At 36.2% G+C, this 18,838-nt stretch overlaps 1 pseudogene; it reads right to left on the bottom strand.

Moving 5' to 3' along the window:
* Window positions 1-2,520: 2,520 nt before the first annotated feature.
* On the bottom strand, window positions 2,521-3,016 carry LOC110591724 (annotated as a pseudogene).
* Window positions 3,017-18,838: the final 15,822 nt, after the last annotated feature.

Here is an 18,838-nt window from a genome sequence, read left to right as displayed (position 1 = left end):
GTATATGATTTAGTTTTGGTGATAAAGACTGGGCTTTGATATTATTTATTGAAGGAGTTTTCAAATTTTTTTGACCAGGGCCTACAAAAAAATGTATAATTTTATATTGGGATCCAGTATACAACAACACACTGACATATGTGTGCATGCATAAATAGATATATGTAAATATATATAGATCTGTATGTGTATGTAAATGATCTGAAATAGATTTTATTAAATGATCCTTACTTTATTATCTCCAGCACCCTCCAATATATTATATTCTTTTTTATTCTGCAGTGTACCATTAAAAAATACCTGGCCACATTCCACTAGATTTTTTATCATGTTATGCTAATCACCATACATTACGTCATTAGGTTTTGATGTAGTGTTCCATGATTCATTGTTTGTGTATAACACTCAGTGCTCCATGCAGTATGTGCCCTCTTTAATCTCATCACCAGGCTAACCCATCCCGCCACCCCCCTCCCCTCTAGAACCCTCAGTTTGTTTCTCAGAGTCCATAGTCTCTCATGGTTCGTCTCCCCCTCAGATATCCCCCCCTTCATTTTTCCTTTCCTACTATCTTCTTCTTCTTCTTCTTTTTTTTTTTTTTAACATATAATGTATTATTTGTTTCAGAGGTACAGATGTGTGATTCAACAGTCTTGCACAATTCACAGAGCCCACCGTAGCACATGCCCTCCCCAATGTCTATCACCCAGCCATTCATCCCTCCCAACCCCCACCACTCCAGCAACCCTCAGTTTGTTTTATTTCATGTCCAATTAATGGGCCATACATTGCAGTTTGAAAAACACTGGTCTATTGTGACTCCTTGAGAATTGTGAATATATATCTATGTTATGTCCTTCCTACCACAATTGCTTTTATTTTCAGAAAAAGATTTGGGATAAGCCATGTTATGCATTGGAGATTTTTTTTAACCACTAACTGTGAATTTCTGTTAGATTAAAGGTACCACAGTGAAGACTAAAAATATGTTCACCATCATTGTGGAATCAAATAGCCTGTAACTGTCCCCCTTTCACACGACCAGAGAGTAAATCCAGATAAATTATGTGTTTAAAAGGAGTATCAGGATTTTTCTTTTACTTATGCTTATCTGTTTCTTGAATAAATGAAAGACTACTTTCTAGAGTATTATTCCAGCATACTTACAAGCTTTAAATGCTCCTTAGCAAAAGACAAAAGAAAACATTTTAAATTTTGGTTAAGCAAAGTGATATATAATGTTTCACTTTGTATACCTATTTTAATATAGTGTCAGTGAGCCATACAGGTTTTTTTTCCCTCTGTTTACTTGTCCACATTCCTGTGTCAATAAAAAAGTTGCCTCTCATTTTATATTAAAATTTACTTTCTCCCCAAATGAAAACAATGCGTCCTCTTTTTTATTAGATTAAATTATTTACAGGAGGGATGGTAAAATCATGCAATGCTTGTGATAAAAATTGTTTGCACCAGTTCTTTATGAGGCTTATATTACTGGTGGAAGTTGACCATGCATATTTCTGAAACAAATTTAGCCAGCTGATAATGTTAACCCTTAGGATTTGGAGAAAAGCCAATCCTTTGTAAATTATATTCATATTTCCTCTGGCTCCAAGTTACCAACATTGTTCACTCTATTATAGAAGTCAGTCAGTTAGTCTTTTCTAAAAGCTAACCTTTCCCAGTGAGCCATTATTGGTGACATAACCTTATCTTCTACTTCAGTGATGAATTCCACAGGTCACTGGCAGGTGATGGTATTCAAAATGCAGAAGGCGATGAGGAGATTAGGAGGATCTGTGTCACTGGAGTTAGACTCTGAAAGCTAGAAAGGAGTCCTGAATCCCATTGTTGGCTCAGTCAAGATTTGACTTTTAATATCTTAGTTGAACTTAACCATGGTGTCTTTCCTGTATAGTATTGCAATTTGTGGTAAATTTGTCTTTAGCAATCTTCCAAGTGAAGATTTTTTCCAAGTGGAATATGAATGAAAATTATATTTGAACAATTAAGATGGATATAATTTTGTTTTTAGTAAATATATGCAGAGGTTTAGAGCAAAAATCATCCATGATGTTCTTTTCTGCCCTTGATAATGTATGGGATCCAATACATGCCATGCTTGGATGAACTGCACATTTAGGCACATATGCATCTCCAAGTGCCAAAGAAGCATCGTCTATTATTATTATATCCTCCATCAGTCTTCACAGAGGATTGAAGTTCAAGAAAATAAGAGAGTAAACTAAAGAAAAGGACTTAAATGAGTTCATCAATAAGAATTATGTTAGATATTTAACTTACATTTCCCTTCAACACACTCATCACACAAAATTTGCAAATAACCTAGGAGGCAGTCTAATTATCATATGGCCCCTTGGTATTTAAATATATTTCTAAAACTACTGAAAAAAATACATAAAGTATCTGCCAAATTCTCAGAGTTTATAAACCTATAAACCACATTTGTAACCTGCAATGTTTTTTGTTTTGTTTTGTTTTGTTTTGGAAAAGCATTTTTTAGCATTTAATGAACCTCCTTCCACCTGGCTTCAAGCTACCAGGACATAGCACCACCACCACCCCAATCTTGGTCTTCTCCTCAGTTCTTCTACTGAAGAATTTGTCCTTCACAATGACAGGCTGTTTCGGGAACTTTCCCTTCCCCAAAATTTGTAGTAGCCCAATCACACCACATCAATCATAGGAGCAGCTCCAGTCTTGTTTTGGGCAGCATTTACCCGTGTCTGTTCCTAACCAAGGTCTACAGTTTTTCAAGGTTGACAGCTGGGCAGAAGCTCTGGTTCCTTTTTAAGTAGTAATGCCTCATACCAACTTTTCCAAAGTAACTTAGGTGATATTTGTCAAAGTTGATCCTATGTTGATGCATGCCACAAGCAGTACCCAGATCTTCTGGGTGGTTCCAGTGCTTGTCCTTGTGGCTGTGGTCATAGCTCATGTGGCCCTGGCTCACGTGGCTCTGAAGTCTCCGGGTCTTCCTCAGTCTGGATGGCATGTTGGCAGCCTAGAGGAAAGAGCTCTGAAATGTTTTTTTGAGACCATTACTGAGTTAATTTTACTAACACAGATTTAGTGGTAGACCAGTGACTTGAACAATACAGTGCGAACTGCAATACTGTCATGAAACACCTTGACATTGAGAGGTTCTGACTCATTAAAAGATGCACCATAATTTAGTCACTTATAGCTATATTCTGTAAGGAATGCATTTTTATTTTAATTCCCTGACAGTCTTATTTTTTTCCCCCTACATATAATGGCATCTTTTCTCATCTCAAGCATTTCTATGGATCTAATCAGATTTCTTCATTTACTGTACTATCACTTCATCTGAAAAGGGTCATTCTAGTTCTTCTAATCACCTCCACATTTGTCCTGCCCTCGTCTATGACTTTTATAGCACAGGAGTCCCAGATTGAGTGACTGGAGTTGTAGAGATCAGCTGAGTAAAGGAAAGCCAGTGATAGGAAGTGTAATTTTCAGGTTCTTACCAAAAGATTTACAAAAGAAATGGCAAACGTTGGAGGAATTAAAATTAAGGATCATGGAATCTTGGGGAAAAAAGAAACACAAAACTAAGCCAGTTCAATGCTAATTTAAACTAAACCCAGGAGCTCTTAGTTCTCTAAGGTCTATATTATGGACTCATTAAACAGGTTGGATGTTCTTTGCCACTTAGTTAATATGTGAGATTTGAAAAGCTTAAAGTAATGGTTAGAGTAGTTGTTTTGTGTTTTTTAAAAAGCACTGTGTTTGAAAAATCCTTTTTTTATGATCTCTGATCCTAAGAAGGCTTATTTTTATGCCCTGAGGATACTCTACATTTTAAAAGATCCTCTTGTCTTTTACATGTACTTTGGGTCTGGTTTGATGGAATCTCCTAATTTTAAAGATTGCTATAATTACTTTCTTTGAGAGAAAAGCTATTATGCATTAATATGAAACACCTTTCAAAGGCAGGCAGAGTTGCACTGTGATCATGGAGCCAAAGTTATCTGGCTCCAAACCTCAACTTAACCATTTACTACTCAGGTGACCCCCGACCAAGCTATTTCACATCTATCAACTTCTATTTCTTCATCTATATAATGTTCTCAATTATACTTACTTATTTAGAATTCTGTAAGCATGAACAATGATAGTACTTTTCATGAGATAAGCAGTAAATGGTAGTAGTAGCTCTTTTATTATTGTTGTAATTAATAAAAAGCTCTGTATATAGTTCTTAGGTACTATAGCAAATTAGTCATGATTATAATTTATATTATATAATTTTCTAATTATATAAATTATAATAATTCCTGTTAGTAAATTAGTAGAAAACTAGGTAAAACAAATATATCCAAAATGACAGAGAATACTATTTTAAGCCAGCCATAAGAGGATGACTATGAAGTAATGGATGATCCTTTTCTTGGAAGAGAAAAAATTACTTATTTCATATTGAAATAGACTCATTGTGGAAAATTTATGTCCATAACATATGAGAAAATTTCTGTAGTATGTGTACCTAATACCTTGGAGAATAAATTCATTTTCACCTTTGTGAAAATAGAGGGAAGGCTTTTTGATAGTAAAAGTGAGAGCTGACCATCAGGGAGGAAAGAAAGTCAGCCTACGGAAATTAGACACTTAATTAACAGGTAGAGGGTTAGAAAAGTTATGGTGGTTTTAATTACCACACAAGTTTTGAACAATTATTTGCCTCTAAATAATCCAAGATAATTTGAAGCAATATTTTTTCATAGCTCAAAGCATCCATGCACCCAATAATAATTGTTAGTAGTGGAGAATTGATGTAATAATCTCTATTTTTTTCTACATTTTTCTTGCATTAAATAGCATCACTTGTATATGTGTGTGTGTGTGTGTGTTTGTGTGCACTACTGTTAATATTTTGCCTTAATTATGTGTTTAAATAAAATATGGTAGTATTATATTTTGAAATTTAATGAAACCTGTATAAGAAATTCTATTTAGATCCTGTTACTCAAAATGTGATCTGTGGACCAGTAACATGAAAGCTTGTTAAAAATGCATACTCTCAGGGTCTGCCTCAGAACTACCGAATCTGATATTGCATTTTAATAAGATTTCAGGTAATGCAATACACATTAAAGTTTGAGAGGCATTGGGTTAGGTCACAGAGTCAGTCCTAACTTTGGAGGTCCTTATACCTCCAAATTATAAATACTTGGAGGATTAGCCTTGCAATTCCAAATTTCTAAAGTGAGGGGGATCACCACATTTAACTAGTACATTAAGAAACAAATCTAAATAAAATGAGAACTAATTGCGTGTAGATATGTGGGAAAGGAAATTATGTTGTTTTCCAAGGCTGATAACAAAATCCAAAGAATTGACAAGAGGCGGTAAATATGTGGAGGGCTGTCCACTAGATGAGTAATTGAACTAACTCCTCGTAGCTACAGAGAATTATTGGGATCAATGAATAGATTTTACAGCAAAAGAGATTTTGGTGCCAAATAATTGAACTGAGCATATGTGTAATACATTCCCTCGTATATGATATCTATTTATCTCCTTTCCATAAGCAAGAGGTTATCCAGTTACTGGTCAGGAGCACTGTTGAAAGAACCTCTTAGGTAACAGGTTTAAAATGAAAGGTCTCAGAGGATGACCTCAGAGGTGACTTTCAACTCTAAAATTCTAGGATTTCTCCACTCAGGTACTAAAAATGCCTGTGAATAATTGGATATATATGACAAGTGAAAAAAGAACTGTTTGAATGAATATAAGTAGAGGTTAAGCTTAACAACTAATAAGAATAATCAGCTACACTGCCTATGCAGATTTAAGAGGCAAATTACATGTTTAACAAAACCCAGGAGCAGAGGTGCTCTTAGCTATTTTGTAAGGATTTGGGAATTCATTCATTGAGCCCTCTGCTGGCTGATAAGCAGGGCAGCACTGATTTTTAGGTAGGAAAGGAGACTGAACTTCCCCCTTGGGCAGGACAGTAGTTGGTATTTGTACATGAAAGAGAAGTAGGGAGAAAGAGCATGGAAAAGTTGATTAAGATGGCTCATGAGAGCTTCAACTTGTTTGAGTCTTGGAAATTTGTTTTTTATCATCTTTGTTATAGCAGTTGATTCGATTGCTGCTATATAGTGATACCAGCAAATAACTTTTACCTATTTTTAACACTTAAATCAACTTTATTTCCAAAACCATGTTGACAATTATAATTCTATAAAGCTTCAAAAAGTATAATTAAATAACATTAGTTTCCTAAACTAAAAATGAAAGATAATTTAAAATTACTTTAGAAGAGAAACAAAACCATCTAAAGTTTTTTCCCCTGGTTCAAAATGTTTAGAAGTAGGATTGTTTAGGACTGAATCAATAATGAAGGTTAACTAGCTATTGTTTTCAGGGTGTGGTGGTGATTTTGAGGGAAAATCCAGCACATGAGGGAAAAATACTCCATATGAAATATTTCTGCCATCACCAAGTGGAATATTTCTGTTATCCCCCAAAATTTTTATTGTGCTTTTTTCTCGTCAGTCTCCAACACCGGCACACCCCAGGAAACTACTTTTCTGAATCTAATCACGCTTTAATGATCATAGATTAGTATCATTAAGCATTGACATGATTAGTAATCTATACTAATCTACTGATTAGTATAGTATAGTAATATAATCTTTTAGCATCATTAATATAATCTATACTAATCTATTAGAATATAATTATCCTAATTTGGACTGATTACAGATTAGTATAGATTAGTTCAGATTGGCATAGATTAGTATTAGGCAATACTAAAATAACTTCAACATAAATTATATGTTTGGCTTCTTTGGGTCTGAAAGATTCATCCAGGTTGTTGACTTTATCAGTAATTTGTTCCTTTTTGTTGTTGAATAGTATTCTAATGAATAGCATTCTGCTATTTATTTGTTCTCTTGATAATGGACATTTAACTTGTTTTAAGTTTTTGGCTTCTATAAATAAGGCTGCTATGAATTTTTAATTTCTCTTGTGTAAGTGGGAGTGGAATTCTGGCTCTTAGGGTAAATACGTAACTATAAAAAACAGCCAAATTTTTTTTTCATAATAGTTGAATCTTTCTACATTCCGATAAGCAATATATGAGTGTTCTAGTTGCTCCACATCCTTGCCAATACTTGATATTTTTAGTCCTTTTAATTGTAACCCTTTTAAATTGTATTTCCTTGTGGTTTTAACTTGTATTACTCTAATGACTAATGATGTTGAACACCTTTATGTGTGCTAATTGGCCATTCATGTGTCTTCTTTAGTGAGTGGTCTTTTTTTGGTCATTTTTTAATGTGCTATTTATCTATGTATTATTGATTTCTTAGTATATTCTAAGTACAAGTCAGATCAAGAAAAATCCTTGTTACTTTTGATTTGTTGATATATATTTTTAAATCACAAATGGGTATAGGATTCTATAAAGTTATTTTTACATCAATTATTATATTTATATGAGTATTAACTATCAATTGATGAATTATATTGAATGATTTTTTTTAATGTTAAGCTTCCCTTTAATTACTGGGATAAATCCTACAAATTAAATCTTTTCTATGTATTGCTGGATTCATAAGTTAATATTTTGTTAACTACTGTTGCATCTACGTTCAGAAGGATTAATAGTGAGTATTTTTTTTCTTGGGATATCCCTGTCAGGTTTTGGTATCAGGATTATGTAGAGCTCAAAAAATGAATTGATAGGGCGCCTGGGTGGCTCAGTTGGTTAAGCGACTGCCTTCGGCTCAGGTCATGATCCTGGAGTCCCGGGATCGAGTCCCACATCGGGCTCCCTGCTCGGCAGGGAGTCTGCTTCTCCCTCTGGCCCTCCCACCTCTCATGTACTCGCTCTCTCTCATTCTCTCTCTCTCAAATAAATAAATAAATAAAAATCTTTAAAAAAAATGAATTGATATGAGTGACATTACCAGGTCAACTCAACCTACAAAGATGCTGAAAGAGTGTTCCCTCACCTTAACTTCCAGGCAGAAGAAAGAGCTTACACTTTCAGATATTTGGGTTTATTTGTGGATTTATCCCTAGCAAAGCCCCAGAATCTAAGGTGGTGGAAATACTACATGATATTTCACCTCCACTGCTGCATTTTTAGAAAAGTGCATTTTGGAAAAATTCAAGAGAGAAGAATTGATGGCCCACACAATTTTTTTTAGCATTTGGAGCTCTTTCAGATCCAAAAACCTATGCTGTTGTCTAAGGCATGGCTGATTTGAACCTTGTCCCTGAAAACTCTGTGGCAGACCCACTGTGTGTCTGCCCAACCAAGCATTTAACCCAATGCATAGCAGCTGTTATGTTCATGGCCACCTTATTAAGTGCTTGTTCTTGTCTGGAATTTGTTTTATCAAGGTTTCTTAGCATCCACCATGCTTAACCACACAGAATATTACGATTTTTAATTTATCTAGTTTTTTCTTTTTTTTTTTTAAGATTTTATTTATTTATTTGACAGAGAGAGACACAGCGAGAGAGGGAACACAAGCAGGGGAAGTGGGAGAGGAAGAAGCAGGCTTCCCGCGGAGCAGGGAGCCCGATGCGGGGCTCGATCCCAGGACCTGGAATCATGACCTGAGCCGAAGGCAGACGCTTAACGACTGAGCCACCCAGGCGCCCCTATCTAGTTTTTTCTTATTATTTGGTGGTAGGGAAGATGTTTCGATTTTTCTACATCCTATTTGGAAGTAGAAGACCTATCAGTGAGTAAATACTTTAAACTCTCTCCCTGCAGATATAAATAGAGATAAAGATATAGAGACTTAGGTATAGACTTAAAGGAAAGTTTTAGCTTAATATATATTTTATGTTCTAAATGCTAGAATGATTTTATATATATTATATTACTAAAGATACGTATTAGTGGATTTTAAAATAGTATATGAAATATTATTTTCTGTCATGAAGAGAACACATGTGATCATTAATGAAAAACATTAAAGTATATTATTATTTGACTTCAGTGATAACATTACTTTGTCTGGGTCAGCTTTATAGTAAATTTGAGCATTATGACTTTTCTTCTAGGTATCTAAGTATAGAATTTTACCAAGGAAATTGAGTGAAAGAAAGAAAGAAAAAGAAGGAGGAAGCAGGGGAAGAAAGGGTAGAAGAGATGGAGGGAAAGACAAAGGGAGAAGAAAAGAAGGAAAGAGGGAAGGAGGGCTAACTGGTTATTTAATTGTGTAATTTTAAAGCATTCAGCAGATTAACTTTTTTTTTTTTTCATTGTTTAAGTACCTATCAGGTGTAGGTCAGTATTAGTTTTTCTGCAGGCCTTAAATTTTGGACTAGACTTCCACTTTCCACTTAGAAAGTACAATAGCAGACATTAAAATGTTTGGCAATAATATAAAATTAATTGAAATTAGAGAACAAGTACTGTATCATAAGATATATATTAGTTGAAGACTTTTCCCTGCAAAAGAAGTGAGACATAGCTCAAAATAAACATGTATTTATTACTTTATTCATTAACTGATTCATTGAATTATTAAAAATGTATTGAGCCTGTATGACATATTAAGCATTAAATTAGATGCCCTGAGAAATACAGAGATTATTTAAGACATCTGTCTGTAAGACATTTAGCTAACCAGCAGGAGAGATGAAACATGTACATTAACAAGTATAGTATAAGGTATAATCTGCTGAAGGCTATAAAACATTGCAGAACAATGTTTTAATGGTTCAATTTTTTAAATGGTATTGCAAAAGGATTGAAGAAGTTGGGCCATAGGAGGTTAGCACAGTTGGATTTTTTAAAGAGTGAGAAGGATAAAGACATTTCAGGCTGAAATGTGAGCCAAAGAATAAAGGAGAGCCATTGAGAATCATGGTCATGGAATGAAAGATAGTGCAATCTGACCAGATGCTAGGGAATGTGGAGGGATACAGTTAGAGATAATCCTTGAAAGAAGTAAACAGGGATCAGAGTGTGTACATGTGTGCATACATGTGTGCATACATGTGTGTCTTAGCAGTGGAGAATGCTATGAGTGGGCTTAATTCAACACTAAAGATGACAAGAACTTAAATGTATGTAGCACTTTACCATTTATGAAGAGCATTTATGTGTAATCTTACTTTATTTTCCCAGCAATGGCCCTCACTTGTCACTCCTTAGTTTCATTTGGTGGTTTACTCTTCTTCATCTAGACATTTTAACATTAGAGTGTCCTGAGGTTCCATTCTTGGTTCTCATCCTATGTGCTTACACTTACTCTCTTGGTTATTTCATCCAGACTCATGGCTGAAAATGACATCTATATGCCATAGTTTTTCAAAGTTACATCTCTCTTCCAAGAAGTGCTTTTGAATTCCTGATTCATATTAGAAAATACAAATCAGTACTGCATACTGGACATCTTGACTGAGATATTTAATAAACTTTACCTAACAAATCCAAAACTAAAATCTTTCTCTTTACAACCTGCACACACACACACACACACACACAAAACCTATTCTACCCACAGCTCTCACTACCTGAGATGATGACGATTCTACCATTCCAATCACTCTGGCTTATAGTATGGTATGTTGCAGTGGTAGAGAAGCCTGTTTCCAATCTGGGTCATCTGAGGACATGAACTGGTTACAGCACAAGCCTGCAGCTTTGCAGTCCTCAAACATTGTATAATGGAACACAATGCACCTGCTCTGAGTGAATTATTGTTAGATAAAAATTCACAAACAACATGGGATTATTGATAATGTACATGCACTTATTAGTTGAAAAACATCAACTGGGTCTTTTAGAGATGCCCTACCTTTACCTGAAAAACTAATGCATGAGAAATACAGAATGAATATTTCTGTAGGGAAAGCTAAGGGAAGTTAAGTATAGGTAAATGTGCACCAAAACCCAAGGAATCATTTAAATTTATCTACCCTCAAGAGACATTTATTGACATCAAGTAGTAAGGTTATATTGCTGAAAAGGTGAGAAAAGCAATAACTTTATCTAATTAGGGATCCCTAGCATTGCCAGGACTTTTGATTCTCTCCAATCTGCTTGAATTTGTTTGCCCTCAAAGAGATTTACATTTTACTGAGATCTTTGAAAATGTGATAATGTTATGCAACAAGGTTATAGACCTTAGAAACATCCTTGGGTCACTTATTTTGCTCACACCCTCATATATTCAGGAAATCTTTTTGGATCTACCTTCAACATTTATAAGAGTCCTATCCTTTTCTCCTCATTTCCACTACTGTCACCCTAATTAGAGTAATCAGCATTTCTCATTTGGATTTCTGCAATACGCTTCTCACTGGTCTTTCTGTTTTTACCTTTGCCCCTCTACATCCACTTCAACAAAGCAGCAGATTGAATCTTTACAAAATATCCTGCAAGGGGTTCCCTTCTCTCCCAAAATAAAAGACAAAATCCCTATAATGGCAAACAAAACTCTACTTGACCTACCTTTGTTACCTGTCTGATCTCATCTCCTGTGCCCTCCCACTCTACCCTCTGCAACCACACTGGCCTCATTCCTGCTTCACAAATATACAGGCACACCAGGTATTTCTTCCCCCAAAAGTTTGCTTTTTCATCACACCTTCCAACTATTGATTGTAGGCATTGGTTTTTGTTAAATGTCTTTGTACTTATCTCTATGCTCTTTATAGACCTGAGTGAAGAGAAATATATAGGGATATAGGATTAATAAGAATGCAGATTTCTATCCATCCTTCTTAAGTAAAAAGATCTTTAAGTAGAAGTGTGCAGATCTTATTGAGAAATGAATGTTTAAGGATATCATACCAAATTTGTTACTAATTGTGTAAAACATGACTAGTTCTCATCAAGATTTTCAGTTCTCTTCTCTATCCAGAGTCATGGGAGGAATACACTTCCATGCCCTCTTGAAGTCTGATTGTCACCATATAACTTATTTTGTCCATGTAAGGAGATGTTAACAGACATGCTGTTTAAACATTTAAGAGCCAGTGTGCAATTCTCAGGGTCTCTTCCCCTTTGTGAATTCTGGACTCATGAGAAGATAGCAGCATCACAAGATGGTTCCACCCTCAGTCCCTAAACCCTTCAATGACTGTGAAGACCAGAATCTCTACCGAATCATGTTGGACATGTGCATGCACAAGAAATCAATCTTTATAGCTATAAACAATCTGAGATTTTAAAGTTCTTATTATAGCCTAGCCTAACCTATTTTGAATGATATACTATTGTTTTAACTCTTCCATCTTGTTTTACTAGAATTATCTCTTATGAAGAGGTCAGAAAGCTAACAGGAATTTATGAAAAAAATTAATTCTTTCACTCAATTAATATGTATTAACTACTTCTATTTTTTAGACATTGGGAATATAACGATAGGCAAAATTTCATTTTTTCATGTAGCTTGCAGTCTAAAAGAAGTTGGGGTCAAGTGTTGAGCAGAAAGAATTATGGAGCCAACTACTGCAAAGAGGGAAACCCAGGATAAAAAGGATAAGAGACACGTAGTACAAGGCTGAGTTAGAGGATATATCAAGCTAGGTTATAACAAATGTGAGGCTGGAAGGCAACAGAGGAGTGTAATACCAGTCCTGATAAATGGGCCCTGTGAGGATGAGGAAGAGGGCAGGTGGCCAGATGAAGAATACAAGAGTAGTCACCTCCAGGTCACCCACGTAGACTAACTAGAGTAAGATAGGCTGCCTTACAGATGGAGGATGAAGTGGATGTGAAGGTGAGAGCAAGTGTCATGCATTGGGGCAACATGCAAATGGGAAGAAGGAGATTTCCTGAAAGTGACTGTCATTTGGGAGCTGAGCACCAAAATTATATTTTTCAAACTCTACTAAATCCCAGGACATTGACTGCTGAGTTCCCACTCGTTCTACTTCCCTGAAGCTAGAGCACATTCAGAAAGCTGGTGCCTACTTGTAGCAACTATGAGGGGCCTGCAGGAGGGTAGGTACCAAAAGGTGGTAGAAGAAACATAGGCAGTTCCTCAGAGAGGTACGTTTATTACTTGGCCTAGGGAAATAGAAGGCAGTTGTAAGATATCTGTCACCACAGACGAAAATGGAGTAGTTCCAGAAGCATGGTCTTGGGATATGGCTCTTCTTCTTGGTCATATGTATTACCACATGAAGATAGACTGACTTATACAACCACCAGGGTGCTTTGACAAGAAGAAGTGTTCTGACAGACCAGACAATTTCAAATTCAGCAGATGTAGTTGAAGATGAAGCAGATGTTACAGTGAGGATTTTATTAGGACTATAGATGTATGTATTGAAGAACAGTTATTCTGATTGAATTAAAACAATATCAATTAAAGCTGTTTCAGGCACATTAGAATTTAGTGAATCAAACTTATTTTTCCATTAATTGTGAATAGAAATTTAATCCCTCACTATGTTCATCCTCTTCAAACTCAAAGCAAACGGAAGTATTCACAGAGAAAGAAGAGGGGCTAAGAGTTGTGATGTCATGTAAAGAATGGCCTATAAAGGTTGAGGTATAATGGAGACACAGAAGCCTATAATTAATGGCACTGAGGGTGGCTGATGCCAGGCAGTTATTACACAATCGTACTTTATTATTTCAAATTAATCTAAAGAGACCCTGAAAATATCCATCAACATATCTGGTTAGTGAGTGGGCTAACTGAAACACAAGTTTCATGAGTCATGATTTCAGTGGGAAATAACTTTAGGAGGGATACTGAAGCTACAGATCCTAGCTTCTCCTCTAGGCTTTTAATTGTTCAGTATTGCTGACCTTCCCTAACTTCACCTTCAACAGCATTCAGACAAATTGCTTCATTATATGAGTTAGCAGGTCACCAAAACATGTATAATTAAACAAACCATATGAAATCAAGACTAAATTATTTGGGAATTAAATAGTGCTTACAAAATTGGATTCTTTAGTGATATCCATTAATAAAGTTCTATGAAATTTTTAACTTTGGAAAAAGAATTTACTTTCTAAAATATTATCAATCTCTGCCCTGTCTTATAACTTATTAACTTCTACTCATCCTCTAGATTTGGCCTTTCTCAAGTACTTACCCCAAACTTCCTCTTTATACCCATCCCACAAATGATTCAACATTTCCTTGCTTGTGTATTATTGATATCTCTGCCTCAACAGTTATCACATTGACTAATACCTCTTTATTTATTTGGGTGTCTTCCTTCCTGAACTGCAAATCCTTTGAGGATGGACTGGATCTTAGGCATCTCTTTATCTCTAGGACTTGGTAGACTGCCTGGTGTGTCTTTGAATTTTTATGAATAAATGAAATGTAAAGAATTAAAATTTTCCCAAGAAGACATACAGATGACCAACAGACACATAAAAAGATGCCCAACATTACTGATCATCAGGGAAATGCAAATCAAAACCACAATGAGATATCACCTTATACCTGTCAGAGTGGCTAAAATAAAAAAGATAAGAAATAATGAGCATTGGTGAGAAGGTGGAGAAAAGGAGCACTTGCGCACTGTTGGTGGCAATGTAAATTGGTACAGCTATTGTGGAAAACAGTATGCAGGTTCCTCAAAAAATTAAAAATAGAACTACCATATGTTTCAATAATTTCACTACTGGGTGTTTACCCAAAGAAACAAAAATGCTAATTCAAAGAGATATAGGCACCCCATATTTATTGCAGCATTATTTACAACAGCCAAGATATAAATGCTCCCTAACTCATCACTGATTGTTGAATGGATAAAGGAGATGTGGTGTGTATATATATATATATATATATATATATATATATATAATGGAATATTACTCAGCCATAAAAAGGATGAGATCTGGCTATTTGTGACAACATAGATAGACCTAAAGGGTATAATGCTAAGTGATATAGGTCAGTGAAAAACAAATACCATATGCTTTCAATTATATGTGGAATCTAAAAAACAAAACCAATGAATAAATAAACAAAAAGCAAATTAGACCTATAATAGAGAGAATACCTGATGGTTGCCAGAAGGGAGGGAAGTGGGGAGATGGGCAAAATGGGTGATGGGGAATGTGAGATATAGGCTTCCAGTTATCAGATAAATAAATCACGGGGATAAAAGATTCAGCATAGGGAATATATTCAATGATATTGTAATAGTATTGCATGGTGACAGATGGTAACCACCCTTGTGGTGAGCATAGCATAAGGTATAGAGATGTTGAACCACTATGTGTGTACTTGCAATTAATGTAATATCATGTGTCAACTATACTCAAATAAAAAACAGTAATAAAACTAAACTAAACTAAACCAAAACTTTCCTGCATTTTTAACGCCAAAGAAAGAGAGAAATCTATCCTTTGTAAGTTAAATGTATAATGAATTATCTTTTAAGTGGTGTCATGAGATGATGCTAATGTAGAAGAAAGGATTGGAAATGGATTTCATTCTTTGCCCCGTGGGATCTTAAATTCATTTAACTCCTTTATTCTTATCTATTGAAAAAGATGATAATACCTGTAGTATCTATTTCATTTATAATACCGATTTCCCTTATCTACTTTAACCTTGCTTCATGGTTAAGAGAATTGAATAATTGTGTGTGTGTGTGTGTGTACTTTGAAAACTATAATGTGATTTAATCAATCATGCAGATGTAATAAAGCCTCCATAAAACCCAAAAGGATATGGGGTTTGGAGAATTTCTGGGTCAATGGGTACCTGAAGATTTGGGGGAGACTGGTACTCCTAGAGAGGGCCTTCAACATATCTTACCCCAAGCATCTCTTCCACCTGGCTTTCCTGAGTTATATCCTTTTATAATAAACTGGCGATCTAATAAGCAAAAAAAAAAAAAAACTGTAAATTGGTATATATGTAAGTTTCTATTTCTACATTAAATATGGTCACTGTGGATAAAATGAGATAAATTAGAGAAGGCAGATTCAGCAATTTCAAGCCACCCATTTGATGTCAGAGTTGAGTGTATGAACCACATATACATTTTACTATTAGTTCAAAACTGAATCAAGTTTTTTTTTTCTTTGCGGGTACTCTTAATCTCCATAAGTTTGAGATACCAATGGGAAAGAAGGAAAATTCTGTTATTTTTCCCTTTAAAAAATCTTATTCAAATAAAACAAAAAAATTTACATTCTTTTTCAAAATTCTTAAATCCAAATGTTGGGGGGGAAAAAGATGGCGGAGGAGTAGGGGACCCTATTTCAACTGGTCCCCTGAATTGAGCTGGATATCTACCAGACTACTCTGACCACCCATGAAATCAGCCTGAGATATAAGAAGATAGATGTGGATCTCTACAAACAGAATATCGCAGGCGGTTCATTTTGAAGTATGAAGTGGGGACCTGTGATTCCGCAGGCAGATATCAGAAGATAAACGGAAGTGGGAGAAGCTCACAGGATCCTGCACTGCAAGTGAGTGGAAGCGTCCTGCACTGGGGACGGGGCACAGACTCGCAGACCAGTAGCGGTGGGGGAAGGACTTTAGGGCAGCCCCCCGGACTGAAACCCAGAGTGGCGGGGCTGTGCATGTGTACTGGGGGCAGCTGGTGGTTTTGGAAGTACAAAGAGCAGAGACATGCCCTGACCTGCAGGCAAGGACTGGGAGTGCTTCTGAAGTGTGCACAATCCAGAACGCTGCAGTTTATAGCAGCACAGACAGAAACTGAGATAGTGTGGCCTGGAGAGCTCACTGAAGAACAGACTGTGATCTCTCTGTTCTGAGGCAGAGGGTTGGAAATGGTATCTTCTGCTCTGACTCTTGGAAGAGACATGGAAAGCCACTAGGGAAAGCCGCCAGAGAATAAAAGCCCCCCAAAACGGGTTTTCACTGAGCTTATGCCCCCCCTCCACAGGGGGGGCAGGGCAACTCTGCCCAAACAGGCTTGCCTGAGCAACCGCATGGCAGGCCCCTCCCCCAGAAGATAGGCTGGGAGAACAAGAGGTCAACAACCCTAAGGTCCCTATAAAACAGGTGCATCTTGCTTGGGTTGTGGTCAGTAATTTGGACTCTGTACACTCCCTCAACCACCCCTCAACAGAATGACTAGGAGGAGGAACCCCCAAAATAGGAAAGACTCAGAGACTGTGACTTCTGCCACAGATTTACAAATGGATACAGATATAACCAAGATGTCAGAAATGGACTTCAGAGTAACAGTTATGAAGACGAGAGCTAGAATGGAGAAATCAATTAATGGCAACATAGAGTCTCTAAGGGCAGAAATGAAAGCTGAACTGGCAGAACTTAAAAATGCTATCAGTGATATCCAACTAATCTAGATACTCTAATAGTTAGGGTAAACAAGGCAGAAGAACAAATTAGTGATCTAGAAGACCAATTGATAGAAAAGAAGGAAAAAGATGAGATCTGGGAGAAACAGCTCAAAATCCTTAAAAATAGAATCAGAGAAATAAGTAATGCCATGAAATGTTCCAATGTCAGAATTATTGGGATCTCTGAGGGAGTAGAGAGAGAGAGAGGACTAGAAGATATATTTGAGCAAATTGTAGCTGAGAACTTCCCTAATCTGGGGAATCAAACAAACATTTGTGTCTTTGAGGCAGAGAGGACCCCTCCCAAGATCAAGGAAAACAGACCAATGCCCTGGCATGTAATAGTAAAACTCGCAAATCTTAGAACCAAGGAAACCATCTTAAGGGCAGTTAGGGGGAAGATATTCCTTATGTACAGGAGGAGGAACATAAGAATAATGTCAGGCCTATCCACAGAGATCTGACAAGCCAGAAAGGGCTGGCAAGACATATTCAGGGTACTAAATGAGAAAAACATGCAGCCAAGAATACTTTACCCGGCAAGGCTATCATTTAGAATGGATGGAATGAGGCAGAGCTTCCAAGACCGGCAGAAACTGAAAGAATATGTGACCTCTAAGCTGGCCCTGCAAGAATATTAAGCAGGGTTCTATAAGAGGAGAAAGACCCCAAGAGTGGTATAGAACAGAAATTTACAGAGATAATCTATAGAAACAAGGACTTCATAGGCAACATGATGACAATAAATTCATATCTTTCAATAATCACTCTCAACGTGAATGGCCTAAATGCTCCCATAAAACGGCACAGGGTTGCAGATTGGATAAAAAGGCAGGACCCATCCATATGCTGTCTACAAGAGACTCATTTTGAACCTAAAGATACATCCAGACTGAAAGTGAAGGGATGGAGCTCCATCTTCCATGCCAACGGACCTCAAAAGAAAGCTGGGATAGCAATTCTTATATCAGACAAATTAGATTTTAAGCTAAAGACTGTAGTTAGAGACACAGAAGGACACTATATCATTCTTAAAGGGTCTACCCAACAAGAAGATCTAATAATTGTAAATATCTATGCCCCCAGGATGGGAGCAGCCAACTACATAAACCAACTGTTAACCAAAATAAAGAGTCATATTGACAATAATACATTAATTGTAGGAGACCTCAATACTCCACTCTCAGCAATAGACAGATCATCTAAGCAGAAAATCAACAAACAAGAGCTTTGAGTGATACACTGGACCAGATGGACCTCATAGATATATACAGAACATTCCACCCTAAAACAACAGAATACTTATTCTTCTCAAGCACACATGGAAATTTCTCCAGAACAGACCACATACTGGGTCACAAATCAGGTTTCAATTGATACCAAAAGACTGAGATTATTCCCTGCATATTCTCAGACTATAATGCTTTAAAACTGAAACTCAATCACAAGAAAAAATTTGGAAGAAATTTAAAAACTTGGAAGCTAAAGACCACTCTGCTCAAGAATGTTTGGACCAACAAGGAAATCAAAGAAGAACTTAAG

The sequence above is a fragment of the Neomonachus schauinslandi genome, chromosome 1, assembly GCF_002201575.2.
Source record: "Neomonachus schauinslandi chromosome 1, ASM220157v2, whole genome shotgun sequence".
In the NCBI taxonomy this organism is placed as follows: domain Eukaryota; kingdom Metazoa; phylum Chordata; class Mammalia; order Carnivora; family Phocidae; genus Neomonachus; species Neomonachus schauinslandi.
Note: the sequence above shows the minus strand (reverse complement) of the source record. Positions and strands in the feature narration are given on the sequence as shown.